This window comes from Rhagoletis zephyria, unplaced genomic scaffold (assembly GCF_001687245.7).
Source record: "Rhagoletis zephyria isolate East Lansing unplaced genomic scaffold, Rhagoletis_zephyria_1.1 Rzeph_scaffold_00727, whole genome shotgun sequence".
In the NCBI taxonomy this organism is placed as follows: Eukaryota; Metazoa; Arthropoda; class Insecta; order Diptera; family Tephritidae; genus Rhagoletis; species Rhagoletis zephyria.
In genome coordinates this window covers 56,750-72,714 of record NW_016157811.1, presented here as the reverse complement: position 1 = coordinate 72,714, position 15,965 = coordinate 56,750, and the positions used below count along the sequence as shown (strand labels likewise).

Below are 15,965 nucleotides of genomic sequence, written 5' to 3'. Positions count from 1 at the left end.
AAAAGTTTATTCCAAACGTTCAGAATGAATAAAGAAATGCAGCCTGTATCATGGTATGTATCATGTTTCACTTCATATTTGAAATTAAACTTAAAAAAAAAAGATAAATGTGATGAAGAAATAAATAATAACGATGACAAAAAAGAGAAGGCAAAAGTGAAGATAAAGATGAAAATGGAGACAATGAGAAATGCATAAGAGTTTGGGTCGAATTCGCAGTGCTTAGTTAAACCATTGTTAACTTAACAACCAATAAGAGTTTAACTATGAATTTATATTCAGTTTCACAGAGTTAACTATGAAAATTCGTATCGCTTGAAAATATACCAATTCTAATAATCACTACTTTTCTATTCAAATTTTAAATTCGTTCCACAAAAAAAAAAATAATTTCACAAGAGTTTAGCTATAGGGACAAGCTGGTTTAAACTTTTATTAACTGAGCGTTGTGAATATGAAAATCAATAGTTAAACTCTTATCAGTGGTTAACTACGCACTGTGAATTTGGCCTTTAGGGTCACGGAAGGGTAAGAAAATGTATTGAAATTTTTCGATAGGAATATAGTAAATTCAGTCATGAAAAATTTTAGTTATCGAAAGTTATCAAGTTACCGAAATTTGTTGAATCGTGGAAGTTTATAGTTATTGAAATTTATCAAGTTTTGCATGTTATTGAGTTATCGCAACGTTGTATATTGAGTTGTCGAAATTTATAGACACAGTAAATTAGTTTTCGAAATTTACGGATAGTCATCGAGCTTTAAAAATTTATATCCCATAAATCGAAAGTTATCGATATTTATTGAATTATTTTTATTTATAGAGTTAACGAAATTTATCGAGTTATCGTAATGCACCGATCTTTTTATCTTATCGAGTTTTCGATATTTATTGATTAACTGAAATTATTGGAATTATCGATTCGACCCTCTTGGAATTTTCAAAATATATCCCGCATTCGATATGCTTAACGAGTTTATCGTTCACCAGAGTGTAAGGAGTTATCAAAGTTTGTCGATGGCTTTCGAGCTATCGAAATTTGTAGAGGTATCCAAAGTGTACGGGCTATCGAATTTTGTTGAGGCATCGGATTTAAGAGTTATTAAAATTCATCGAATTATCGATACATACATAGGTATAAAATAATCCAAATTTATAGACAAACTGAAATGTATGGGGTCAACTCCAAGTCCTGGCAAAGGCCTTAAAAATGTTAAAAATTGTAGTAGTCATGTCTTAGTTCCAAAGCAGGAAATTTTCCGGTAAGTAATTTTAAACGACGTTCTAAGTTAGAAAACCCCTCCAAGGGCCTTAAAAACGGTCGAAATTCGGCAGTAACTGGCGCTTCTAGTACGCTAAATATTTCGAGCTCGACATCGCCTGACCGGATAGCAATATATCAATGACAAAGCACATCGACAACAGAGTACGTCTGGACTCTGTGGACATGGGATTTATCAATAAGCAATGAGAACGATAGGGGGGAATAGGGTCTACTCAGTTCTTTGAGCGCAAAGCAAAACTTATAAAAACCCTCTGAACAGACTCCAATCTATTCACATGAACTGTATGAAAAGTTTGAGATCGGAAAATGAAGAACAATTACGACGAACAAAGGGCAACATCGCGAACGATTAAGAAACAATAAAGTCTATGTGAGTGGTGAAGTTGAGCTTTGAGTCAAAATAAAAAACAGTAAGACGTGGGAACAATACTAACCACTTTTGCATAATAGGCATAATGACATTTAACAATATTGAAATGAGTCTTCTAGACTTTTAATTTCATAATATATCTTAAGGTCATCCGCATGTAGAAGGAAGTTACAATTAGAAAAATAGTAGAAAATATTAATAAAGAAGATAAATAATAACGATCCTAAGACACTACCCTGGGGAACACCAGAGGAAACAAAAAAATAATAATAATACGATACATTATCAAAGACGATACATTATCCAGATAGGATGTGATCCACTTCGAAAACTCAGAGTGACAGCCTAGGCCTTCAAGCTTAGCTTTCAATATTCAATGAGACATCCTGTCAAAAACCTTAGAAAAATCAGTGTATACTGCATCAATTTGGAATACCTTATGAAAGGTTTTCAAATAGTCCTCTGTAGATCTACCCGAAACGAGCCCATGTTGGATAGGACATAATAAATGTTTTGTCTTTAACTATGTACTCAAACCAAGGATGCATTGTAACGTTAATTTTAGCGTTTAGCAAAAAAAAAATCAATCGTTTCTGTTGAAATTTAAATTAAATTATCTAATCACAATTCCAGTTGAATTTGCTTGTTGGTGTTGGTTGATTTTTCCGACAGGATGGTAAGATGATTTATTTTGGAACGAATTTCCGTCATCTATTGTCAAGCTTGGTTTGCAGACAAACCGGTTTCGGCTTTGTGCCATCTTTAGTGTCATTTTTCGTTGAATTGAAATTGAATTTGCTTGTTTAAACATGTGGCAACCCTACTAAATATAGTTCTGAATAAAGCCTTTCAAACGTATTTCGATTGATACCAATCTCCTTCACCTCACACCTCAAAAATAGCTTAAATATTCAAACTAAAGATTTCTTAGCACTCTTTCGTTTCGACTTTTCGAACAGGGGGGCAACCCTTACGAAAAATTAAAAATGTATGGCACATCTATAGGTCAAGCTCTTGACACCTTATTTTTTGTAAATGAATGAACTGGGCAAATCTGATGTCATTAACAAAAAAATCATATGCATATGTAAGGTAGTAATTTTTAAAAGGGTGGCAACCCCACTAAAAAAATAAAACCGTATTGCGCATCCGGGGACCGTATCTTTTCACTTCGCATCTCGTTTTAAGTCCAACTAACTGTGAATATATTATAATTTTTAAATTGGTGGCAGCCCTACTAAAAAGATAATACATTATTGAAAATCTAGAGGCCAAGCATCTTCATTTGACATCTCATTTTCTGTAATCCAACGGCACCCTTCGAATCTTATAATTTTTTAGACAGATGGCTACCCTATAGAAATTCTAAAGATAATAACTCTATTAAAAATGTTCACAAATCCGTTCAGTAGTTTTTCAAGATAAACGTGGTGAAAAAAATCTCAAATTGGCTTTATTCTATGTAAGAAGGATACATAGATTTCTACGTGTACTTCGCTCAAAATGTTAAATTTTGGAAAAATGAGCAAAAACTGTTATAACTCAAAAAAAAGCTAACTATTATTAAGCATTTTTTTATTATTAGTTCACCTGTCAGCTTGCTATTTCTACTCCACGGAACACAAAAACAACACCTTAAATAACAACAAACAAACGATATGCACATTAACTAACTCTTATTAGAAATACCTTGACCTTTATTTTCCATATCAATTTTTTTTTTTTATTTATAAACGCAACCTTTTACAAGCTCATTGCAATTGACTAATAATTTCGCACCAATTCTGACAAAATAACAGCTAATCATACACATGACTTTGAAAGCGCACCGAAAGCACAGGGTTGAAACTTCAAATCTGTTATTTGGAAATTTTCTTAGTTGACATACGTACTTTTATAAAGATAACTGATATCCAGAGTATACATATTGCTATACAAATCTTGAATTTGTGCAAAAGAAAATCCAATTCCGGCCAGTGTGCATAGGTTCGTACTAGTGTTGGGCAGTATCGATGCCAAAAGTACTCAGAATTCGATTCACAAAAGGATCGACAGCTTGTGAGATTTCTACTCTTAGACTGCGTTTATACACGAAAACTTTTGTCGCCGCTATTTTTCACATTCCCTTTTGGTGTTGCTCGTTTCATTTACACACGGCAATTTGTGTGTATGCAATTGTTGTCAGCTGTGAACAGCGGTTCAATTTACACAGACGAACAAGAGCACAAAGCGTGTTGCCCGAGCACGAGCAACTCGGTGCCCCTCTTCTTTCCTCGTCACGCTCTCTCCTACAAACGTCGAGTTGCGGCAACAAAAATCGCCGTGTGTAAATGAGCACTTATCACTGAAATGTTATTAACAAGTGTATATTTAATGAAAGTACTCACTACTCTGAAACATACCCGATCCTTAAAAGTATCGATACCAAAGAACTCGATCCTCAAAAGTACTCGATACTTCCCAATACTAGTTCGTACCAAGAATATTTGAGTCGCGATCCAAAATGAGAAATATGTAGTAGCACTGATAAATTTAGTTCAATGAAGAGACCGAACTAGTGAACTAGTTCATTGGGGTGAACTAATTCTTTAGTTCATTTAGTTCAAGAACTAGCCCAGCCTAGTATCAATGCAATGTCACACAATAATATCAGTATAGAATATGAATAATATTATCACTATCAATATAATCTAGCTTTAAATCTGTCAAATATACCTACATAGGTACAGTATTGGACATATCTATAGCACCCCCTTTCAAAGTGATCTTGTTTGCCACTTATGTTTAATTATTTATTTTTAAGAATTTTCAATTAAAGTACAGTTCATTCTCCAACAAAATTCATATAAACCCAAGTTTAAAACTTTGTAAGATACTACAAAATAATGCAACAAATTTTCACCCAAATTTCAAACTTTTTTCTCAGAAGTGCTAGAATTTTTCTGAGTACACAGTTTTATATCCCATTCAATGTTAGTCTAATAATGTGCAAGTTTCAGGTGGCTATAAACTACCGAACTGTGTACTCAGAAAAATGTTCTTCTAAATGAACTTCTAAAAAACAAAGTTTGAAATTTGGGTGAAAATTTGTTGCTTTATTTTGTAGTCTTTTAAAAAGATTTAAACTTGGGTTCATATGAGTATTGTTAAAGAATGAACTGTATTTTAATTGAAAATTGCTAAAAATAAATATGTAAATAAAAATGAGGGGCAAACAATATCACTTTGAAATGGGGGTGCTATTGTATTGGCCAATACTGTATGTATAAGTACGTACTGGTTGAAATTTAGAGCATCGCTATTCAATAATACAGCCCACAAAAAAGAAGAAAATGGGTCATGTATTTTGGTGCCCTGAACACGAACCTAAATTACGGTTTGCTCCATCAAAACGGACCTCCGATTCGTGTTTTTTTTTCAGGGTAGTATTCTTGTTAAAAGTACATGCCACTTTTTTTTTCTGGACACATCCCCACTTTAATTAAAAACATTTGCTCTTAAAAATACTTATTATTTGAATATCATATTTTATCTTTTGATATGATGATTTTATCTATCTTCCCGTTTAACCTTTATTTTGCTTTCTTAATGTCTCTTACATATGTATACGTCATACGTTCTTTGTTTTTGTAGTCCAACTTTTTTTTTTCTGATACTTCAACCAAATACTTACATACATAGTGCTTTTACATAGAATATTTATTGCTAAGTGTTAATTGAAATGCAAAAATATTAATGAGACGCGCGAAAAATGATAATAAAATTACCTCAGCGGTTGTGGTATTCTGCCTTTTCTGCACAGTTGTGGGCATTATTTTTTTTTTGTATTTTATTAAGTTTACATTACTTTTGCAGGCAAGCATAATTATTTATGCAAGTCATTTATTTGTAATTATTTGGTGCATAATTTTCATTTTAATTCATTGCTAAATAAAAAAACTACCGTAACAAAAGATGAGTTTGAAAAAAATAATACATCACTGCAATATCATATTACCGGAATTAAATGATTTCTGCAGTTTGTAATTTACTTAATTTTAAATTGAATGAAAACGCTATTAGGTTAGTTCTGTCTATCATTCCAAGTCATCATGACATTCTTCTTCTTCTACAACCGTTGGTCAGTTTGGGATATAAATTCAATATAAGTATTAGCAGCTGCGATGGTCGTCCTTCTACCATTTGCTAAGATAGGCCATTCTTCGTCCAATTTGGACGTAGAAAAAAGTTCTGCTCAACGTCACTATACATAGTCGTATTCAGGCTTCGAACAATTCAGTCGATATTCCATGTGCTCCAGGGCTTTGTTGTTTCTAAGCCTTATTATTGCTGTTCTCACCTCATCTTGGTCAAATGGTAGGTCGTAAAAATCGTCTCTATACATTGGGCTGAGTTCTTCTTCATTAAATGCGCCACATGTGTCGCCAGTCAACAGCGTTTTCCTTTATATCTCGACTATACTCTGGACGACTGTTACCACGACCCTGATTTATATCTGGTCCAGGACTGTCACTCCAGCATCGCTCCCCCAAAACTCTGGGGAATTTGTATGCTGTGGCTTTGGCTAGTTTGGATATCAGGGCTAGATACTTAGCTACTATCACAACTGCAATATCGCCTGCAAGGCCACTAAAATCTTCAATGAACTTATTTAGACGGTTGTATATAATACGATACAAAGAAATCCTGTACGTGTGAGTAAAGTGAAAGCAATGTTTTGAACAGGTAAACGCAAATCAAGCGCACAAATTTTAGTGCCCAATTTGGTTGTATTTTCAAAACATTTTTGCTTACCAAAAGCTTTATCAAACCAACCAAGCTACCAAAGGAGAATGAAGCTACCAATTTTTGTCCAATTGGACCAAAACGGCAACGCTGAAACTTGGCAAAAGTTCGTCATAAAATCAAAATTTCCTCATATTTGTAAACAGCGGTCGTAAATATGGGTGAAGTTAGAGGGTTAAAATGGCCCCGTACAAACTTATCTGTGTCCATGGGAACGTATACGAGCATTATTCAAGCGGAGGTCTTCGCAATCAATCTGTGTGTGGAGATTGTCAGGCGGCACTCAAGGCACTTCTCTCCTTTGAGGTCAAGGCTTCTTTGGGTACCAGGTCACAGGGGAGTGGCCGAAAAGAGGCAGCGGGCGGATTAGCTAAGGAAGCAGTAACCTCAACTCCCACAGGTACTGAACCATGCGTTGCAATAGATCCCCATACGATTAGGGAAGAGCTCAGGTAAGGAATAATACATAGGAAAATAGAAATGGCGAAGCATTATTGGACTCCGCCAAGCCAAAAGACTAATAGGGCGGGTTATAACCAGAAGAAATTTAGGCTTCTCATTAACCTACCTAAGAAGAAGGTGTCAGGGGAATACTTACGTGGCACTGAAGTTTAAGAGGGCCTCTGTACAGGTCGTGAGGTTGTGAATCTGGTCAAATGAAATCTATCGATTTTGTGACTCAGCTAAGGAGACCACACTGCACCTGCTCCTTGAATGTAAGGCAGTTGCGAGACAACGGGAAAAAAGTCTAGGCTCAATGTGGGTAGCGGATAAGTACATACTTACACCCCCTGCCTCCAAAAGTTCTTCGAGACTTTAGGACAGACCAAGGTGTTGTAATGAGTGTGCGCTTTTAAGGTCTTTTTAGATATCTATCTACCTAGTCGCCTCATTACTTCCCATGTTAAACCAGCTGCTGCAGTCAAGTTTTTAGGTATTGGGCAAAAGTTCTACAAAGAGCTCGCGACAAAGTGTTTACTGCGACAGTTAATTTGACCGGTTGGATCCTTGGCTATTTGCACATGGTTCACTTAGTAAGGCTATATCGATTTTTTTTTTCATAGTATACAGTCTTTTTTTTAATAGCTCTTGAGACGCTTTGCAGTGATAAAATATAGGAACGTTTTAAATGTATAAAATTCTTAATTGTTTAACCTAAAAAAGTATTCACTCCGCATACCTGCACATAACTACATTCCATAATGTGTATGAAAAAATTTATGAATTGAACAAAATTGAAAAATTATTACATTTATTGTATTTGCGTTTCCTGGAAAACCTGAAAAACTCACCAACTAAAAACTAAAACAAGTAAAGAGCAAACACACAAAAAACGTGTGTGGATTAAACAAACAATAGTTTTACTTCAATTGCAGGTTATGTACAACAATTTGATTTTTTTTCTATTTGCTGTTTGCAGCAGCAACTGTTTAATATTGTATTGCACTGTAGTAAGTTTCTGGCATTCAGCGCAGCCATCTCCTCCCATGTCCTTACATTTTTCACCCATAAAAATATTGGTTGCAAAACACGTCGCTGACAGCGGATGCTCGGATGGCACTAGTTCTGCTAGAGCGACTAGCATTGTCACAACTAATAATTCGAATCTATGTACATACAAATGTATACATATTTATATGTATTTATGTATGTATTATAAGATAGGAGCTCAACCTATACTCCTAGTACTGATGATCAACCACACCCTGTGCTGACATTGTGGCCGTGAGCAGCACCATTTATCATCAATTTCCATTTTTCAAAGTTTCACTAAAAATTTTACAAACAACTTTTTTTCGACCACACCACAATATAACAACAATGGCAATTGCAGGAATAAAATAAGTGGAGTAAAAAGTTTGCCACATCGTCAGAACAAAAACGGAGGCGTGGCCTTTGTACTTGCACTCCTGCTGCTGCTGCTGCTGCTGATGCTTTTGTTGCTATGCGTTTGTTGTGTGTGTAATACTTTTTCAGCAACAACACAAATAACGCGCTGTGTTGCCAAATTTTTCATGCTGTTGCACATTGTAACCATTTTATTTCGTTTAAATATTTTGTTACACTTATTTTTGGTCTTTGACTGGAAAATGTGTAGAACCATTGGTCTGTAGTGTGCGATGCACGGCGAATTGATAGATGGGACGTATGCAACGATGCATGCGAATTCTATTCTAAGGCAGGCGAGTGGAAAAAATTTTAACTACAGGCAAATCGAATTTTTATTGTTTTCGTATAAAATTTTAGTCTCGCGGCGCATAAAAAATATGTATATGCACATACATACATACCAGTTCTCTGAGTTTATTTTCATAACGTTGTTCTTAAAGAGTTTATTAAACCGTTACTGAGAATGTTATTAAAGAGCTATTCTGAAAGATTTTATTTCAAAACCACAAACTTGTTTATCTTATTTCATTGGTTAGTTCGTAAAGTGCAGATTGATTGTTTTTTAACATTCTATCGACTCTTCTTCAATCCTGACAACCTCGAGAAAAGCTATTTTAATCTAGGAAAAATGTTTGATAGGTCATCCATGCTAAAAGTTATACGGAGTGATAAGGACTATTTTACTTGAATCATAGCTATCGTCCGTGGTTATTGCTCTATATCGAATGACGGGTTCTGAACTTAGAAAGGGAAGGCTCCTACTAGGAATGATAGTCTGAGGGTGCAAGGTTTACGTTATACATCTAGTGGATGTATCATAAGTGGTCGATTATTCACATTAAAAAAAAAACTGGGTTTTTAGTTGTCTAGTGAATAGACCTGTAGAGGTTCTGATGATTACCCGCCGCATACTAAACAAGTACTATGATTTATGGATGAACCCCTAGAATGTTCGGAAGATACCTCTATCCCACTGCCTGATGTCAAAACGAAATACAAGGCTAACTTCACCGCAGTGCGAGAAATGCGATGCATGGCGCATGGTGATTTCACGGATCATGGTAGTAAGTAGTACCAGACATCAGCGTCGTAACATCAATAATAATAAAATTATAGTTTAAAAAACTAAACCCTCGCTAATAAAATTTCCACTATCATCAGCCTACTTTAAGAATGGAAGTTTAAAGCAATTCCCATTCGTACTGTCATCAGCAGTGGAATTCTGACAATCGCTACGCTCGCTATATTTTCTTCGCAAAAATTATCTAAATTAAAAGTAGTAGGGCCTAGAGGTATACAACATGGAAGAATAACACATGCAATGTGTAATCAGCTAAATCTGGCAGTATGGCGGGCATGCAACTAGATGCTGCGTGTTGTTAGGGGCGCCTGCTATTTGTGTGGATATTTTTGGCGATCAAAATTAGCGATAGCAAATGTTGGAATCCGGCTGCAGGTGTGTAACACAGGCGCATCAATATTACCTAGTTACATATCGAGCTAATAAAAGCGAGGTAAAAATACTAGAGTGCCCTCTGGACAAAGAGGCAAGATCCAATTTGAATATTTTGTGAAGATACGCTTCAATCATTCCATACGAGGATCCAACGTCGGCGCGGATTACTACCAAGTTCGAAATCCACTCCCAATCCTGCTTAAACAAGCAACTGCTTACCGCCCGGATATACATACATATGTAAATGCGCAGTGGGATGCCATCTCCCACTTTCTTTGCGGAAGAGATTGTTGGTTATTAACACCCACGCACAATCAGCTTAAACGTAACGAAGAACGATGTGTAGCTCTGCAGAGAAATAGGAAACATAAAAAGCCAACCTGCAGCCAACGTAAAAAGAAGGCCGAGAGAAGTATAAAAAATTACTGCGCAGAGTTTGAGATGCTGGCAAGCAAGAATGCTGCTCAAAAAAAAATGTATCAGAAAGGCAATAATGAAATGGTTTCAAGGCCGCCACTAGTTTCAACAAAGAGGAATATGGAAATCGGATAATATACTTCCAGAGTACACTCCAACGCTCATAAATGACGACTCTGGTGGCGCGTTTAATAATGAAGAGCCCAGCCCAATTTTTATGGACGTTGCTGACGTTGAGACTGAGTCTTATAAGTGCGGCTTCAGACCTGATAAGTCAACCATTGACCATATTTTCATGACGAAAGAAGCCCACACATAACGAATGTGGCTATGAAGAATGACTTTGCGCATAACTTTTAGCTCCGTCCATATCGGAAAGAATTTGTCCGCGATGTTCGAGACTAAATGAGGTTTTGGACAAGGTGGCTCAATTATGTGCGTTTTTAATCTTGTGTTTGCATAGTAATACGAGCAGTATTGAGAGTGTACATTTTCGATACACATTTCACATCACGTTAAATTTACCTTCTCTAATGCGTTACACTCTGTTTAAACTGAAAGGACCTTTTGGGGCTAAACATGCCGCCAAAATGTTGATTCATTTGCTGAGAGGTCTACTATATACATATGTGTATTTCCATACGTCAAATACGTGACAGTCTTATGTTTTAATGAGCCACAAACAGGGAAATGCGTTTGTTTTCTTTTACTATTTTTTAGACCCTTCTATAGCACATAATTAGCTCTATATTTAGCCGAAAAACGAAAACAATCGAACCGCATGGTCCTTAAATATAAGCAATTAAAGAGAGTGTCGTTACGTGACAAAAAAATTGAAGATAATTTTGTCTTTTCTTACAAAATCGCAAAACTCTGCGAATTGTGGATGGCTCTTTTCATGAAACTTGTTTTAATATGATTTGCAGTAATACCATTTTTAGAGTTTTTTGGCTTAATGCAACTTGTTTCAATTTTCTTTTACAACCCCACGTGTGAAACGTTACGTTAACATTGCTTTTAAATCAAGTTATAACGCAAATAAAACATGCATGTTTTGACTTCAGCGCTAATTCAGGGTAAATTTTTATGGAAATCTAGTATTTATTATGTTTTAACTGCATACGCGAAATTCGAACCAAATCGGTTTTTAAAAATATCTCGACCTTGGTGCCACATACCAAGATCATTTTACGCAACAATTTTTTTATTTGCATAGCCAGTATATATAACATTGCCCCATTAATACGTTGGATATATGACTTTTTTTTGTCACGGTAGACCTTCCGATGGAAACACCCATATATAACTTATGTATGTAAATCAATCGATACACTGCAAATCTGGTTTTTACTGATTTTACGAAAAGGCGATTAATTTCAACTTTTCGAGTGAAATTACCTCCTAGCAACAAACAAAGGGTCCATGTACTGTTGCCGGAAACTATAAAGGGCTTTGTTTAGATAAAAGTCTGTGAACGAGCAAAGTATAACTCTTGCTAACTGTCGCTTTTTTAGGCTACCTATAAAGCAAGTGCCTACTAAGCGAACAGAAATCGATTTTAAGAAAAGTATCTGCTAATTCTTCTCATCTTGTATGACACAGCAACGTAGATAGGGACACGATATCGAACAGAAAGTATCGATATGGTACTCATTTAAAGTATCGCTTTAAAAATATCGGGTACCTATTAATATCGGAATAAAAAGACTTGATATTCAAAATATCGATACCAAAATCCAAAAAATTTATCTGAATATAGGTCTCGCATATAGGCCGCTGTGGTGTAATGGATAGAAGTGCGCAGAGTTTGAAAATGAAAAACAGCTTCCCATTAAAAAAACTCGCCGTTCAAAGTCGACATAAAACTGTAGGGACCCCTTTTGTGCCACAACATTAATAGCCCGAATCCAATGCAAACGACGACCTACGGACCACACGTACTTAACACGTATTTTTATGTAGATAATTATTTTGGCGACGACTGTGGTTGTGGCCAGATTAAATCTATTTCTATTTTTCCAGCGACAGATAAGGTTCTTCCTCTTCTTTTATGTCAAACTCATACAAATTTATTATGTCGCTGCCCCGTTTAAAAAAATCATGTCGTCATCGACAAAGCGGTTAGATAATGAAGGTAACAAATTGAGAGCTGTGACCCGTAGTTCGTCGTTTTCAATGTGTTCAGAACTTAAGAATCCCGGTCAAACACTAACATATTGTGTAGCAACACGTAGAGATAGAGGTGTTGACTTAAAACACCGAAGTCGCGGGTTCAAATTCCACCACATGCAGTCCTAACTATATTACAAATTTCTGCTCTTTAAAGTCCAATTTATATCTGGAAGGATTGTTAATAACATTATCCTTGTAATGTGAGTTTATGACATTCGATACGATACTGGGGTTCTGGTACTCGATTCTAAAAAGTATCGTTTTAAAACTATCGAGTAGAAAATATCGGTATCGAATGCCAAAAGTATCGATATGATATCGTATCGTATCGAAATTCGTGTCCCTAAACGTAGACGATGAGGAGATGTGTTCGGGTGGATTCGAGAAAACAAAGAGATGCAATATTTGTGGCGCTTAAGACTACGCGAACTAAGCTCAGACGGATTCGTCTGCAATTAGTGGATATAATTGCAAGAAGGAAACAATTTATGGAAAACTTATTTGAATAAAGAACAGTATCCTGCTCTCAACAAAATCAAAAACTCTCAAGAGATTAAAAAGAAATTTTCTTATATCAAATTTCTTAAATAACTTGCAGCTCTCAGGAAAACAATGCTTGTGTACCTACATATTTTTTTAAGAAAGCTTGTCTTTTCAAGCGACAGAAAGAATTAAAAATATTTCTCGGGAGCTGGATTTTAAGCGTAAAGGCGCTTTCATTGTTTTAGGCCAGAACTTTTATTGGAGAGAACCACATTGAAGAAAAGTTTTGAACTAAATAGAGGAATGTTTTAAATGTACCGAAAATAAATATATACCTTAAAACTAAAAAAGGACTGAGAAAATACAATAGTCCTACTTTTCCACTACTGATCGCTACCAATAGTAGTTGTGTTTTCTTGGGTTATCCAGCTCAGTATCAGCGGAAAAGTACATTTAAATGAAATAATATTCACTTAAAAAAATATTTAACATAAAGTCGATTTATTTGAATTAAGTTTAAAGAAACAAATGGTAGAATATCTGTTTGTGTATCCGTTCATTTGCCAGTGCTACCAAACCGTGCAGCAGATTATCAGTGAAACAAAAACAAACAGAGCGGATCATAAATTGAACCAGATCTCTATCAGGATCATATCGTTGTTGTTGCATTTGCGTGCATATTTTTTTATCCGGATCCCGATCATTGCCCAAGGAAACATAGCTAATGTTTGCCTGGTGATGAAGCGAAGAATCTCTCATCATGCTCTTTCTTTTATATGGCACAGAAGCATGGACCATGAAGAACAAAGATGACGGAAGACCTATGGTCCTGGTTTGTTCGAGCAATGAATATGACACGAAACTATTTTGGTGGGAGGCGTAAATTGGACTAAATTCTATGATTTGCCTGTTTGAGCCATGCTAATAAATATTCGGGATTCAGTTAGCAGTTGGTCACCGGGCATTGCTAACCATTTAAAGTCTGAAAATTTAAGTTAAATGCACAATTTTTAATTTACACAGATATAAACGTTTTGTCTCTGATTTATTCAAATATTCATGAGACTAATTGTTTGAATTTTCGTACATTAAATAAAAACAAATGCATTTATATGTATGTATTTGTGTGTATGCCGTACGAAAAACTTTCGCTGTACCGAGCATATTTCGGTCATAACTATTTCATAAAGTCTGTTGTTATATGCAAATTAGATATGAAAAAAATAAAATAAAATTTTTACATAAAAGTTATGCTGCATGAAAATTGTTCGCTCTTTGTGTAAATACGAGTACATACCACATTTACTTACATATGTAAGTATTTGTTAGCATTTATAGTTACGGTGACCATATTTATGAGAGCCGAATACGGGACAAAAAAATAATTTTGCAAATTTTTTCTAAAACTGCTTACAAATCTTAAAGCCTTCTTCAATTATCCTAGATGTATTAGCCCGGAAACAGTATCCTTTTAGTAGCATCACAAATTTGTAGGATAATTTTCTCGAGAGTTTTACCACGTAAAATTAGTTTAAACAAATTGTTAAATTTTCGTATAATAAAGTGCACTTTTAATGGCTTACCACTCGCACTTTTTATGCTCAATTTTTACGAGTTACTAAACTGCAAATCAAATTTTTTTTCTTAATATTCTTATTAAAAAGTTTGGAATTTTGGTAAAACATTGCAGAATAAATTTTTATAGTTTTTTACACAAAGTTGCAAACTTGGTATTATATGGTTTTGTTAGGAAACGAGCTTCACTTTCATAAAATAAATAATAAACATTAAATAAACTATAGAAAAATAGTCAAAACTAACTAAGATGTCAAGTCCTAATTTCTAATTTTGGTCGTTTCGAATCACAGGCATTCAGATTAGAAAATAACAACTGTTTATGGAGAAAATTACGATCACATACTTAACAACGTCACTCAAAAACTCGTGCATAGGCATGCCATTTTATTGAGCTGTTAAGGCATCGAAACACCGAATGCTGGACAAATACAGGACATTAAAAAAAAATACATTCCATTTGGCGTCCCGTATAAAATAAATAAATTACCAGGACAATGGATCAAAAAAGGGGACTCTCCCGTATAACACGGGACGGATGGTCACCGTATTTATAAATGTGGCTGTAAATTGAATAAAATTTTCAGTGTTTTTGCATACGTTAAGTATGTGGTAGTTACTGGAAATTATTCGAGAGAGCTGAAAATTAAAAAGAGCATACATGCATGTAATAAACTGACAAGAGGTTAAAAATGAAAGAACTTTTATTGTTTTTTGGTTTTTGTAGCGATCAGTTTGTAGAATATATTTTTGGTACACTTGTAGGCTGGTGTGATCTATTATTTAATGGTGCAAATAAAACACTTATTCCACCTTCGTTGCCCGACGTTTCGCTGAAATTTCCAGCATCATCAGGGGCGACTATGTTTATTAAATCCAACAAAGAAATACAAGGAAAAAACAAAAGATGTTAAAATGAATAATACAAGTTGGCATACATGTGTTTGTAAAAACAAATACAACAATTATGGACTAATGCAAAGAACATATACTCACAATAATATTAAACATTTGCTTTAAACTTAATATTAATACATATACACATAATCAGTACCACTCTCTATGGTAGTCTTGTCATTACTAAATTGTTTATTTTGATATGCATAACATGTAGGCGGCCGCGATGTTGTCCGTATCTTCTTTTTTGTTGATCGTATTCTCCCTTTTTTCTAATATTCTTAAGCTTTCCAAAGTGTATCTCGTCATTTCCCTCTTTTCCTTGTCAATAATCCTAGTGTTAGTGAAATCAGCTGTGTGGCCGCTGTTTAATATGTGCTGTGATAGGGCTGTGCTGTGTATTTGTTTCCTTATATCTGTTTGATGTTCGGCTATGCGAACACCTAATGCGCGTTTTGTTGTCCCTATGTACACTTTACCACAGTTTTCGTTCTCTTTGCCCTTACATTTTATTTCATAAACAACGTTGTTTTGTTGCTGTATGTCTAGTGGGCTTGTTGTTGTTGTGTAGATTCTAGCTAACGTGTTATTTGTTTTGTAGGCGAGAGTTATGTTTTGTTCCTTTAATGTGCTG

General features: G+C 35.0%; 1 protein-coding gene across 2 annotated transcripts in view; it reads left to right on the top strand.

Annotated features, from left to right (window-relative positions):
- Yip1d1 (Yip1 domain-containing 1) overlaps nucleotides 1–15,965 on the top strand; it is a 32,900-nt gene that overhangs the window by 7,713 nt on the left and 9,222 nt on the right. The gene's annotated exons all lie outside the window — the stretch shown is intronic.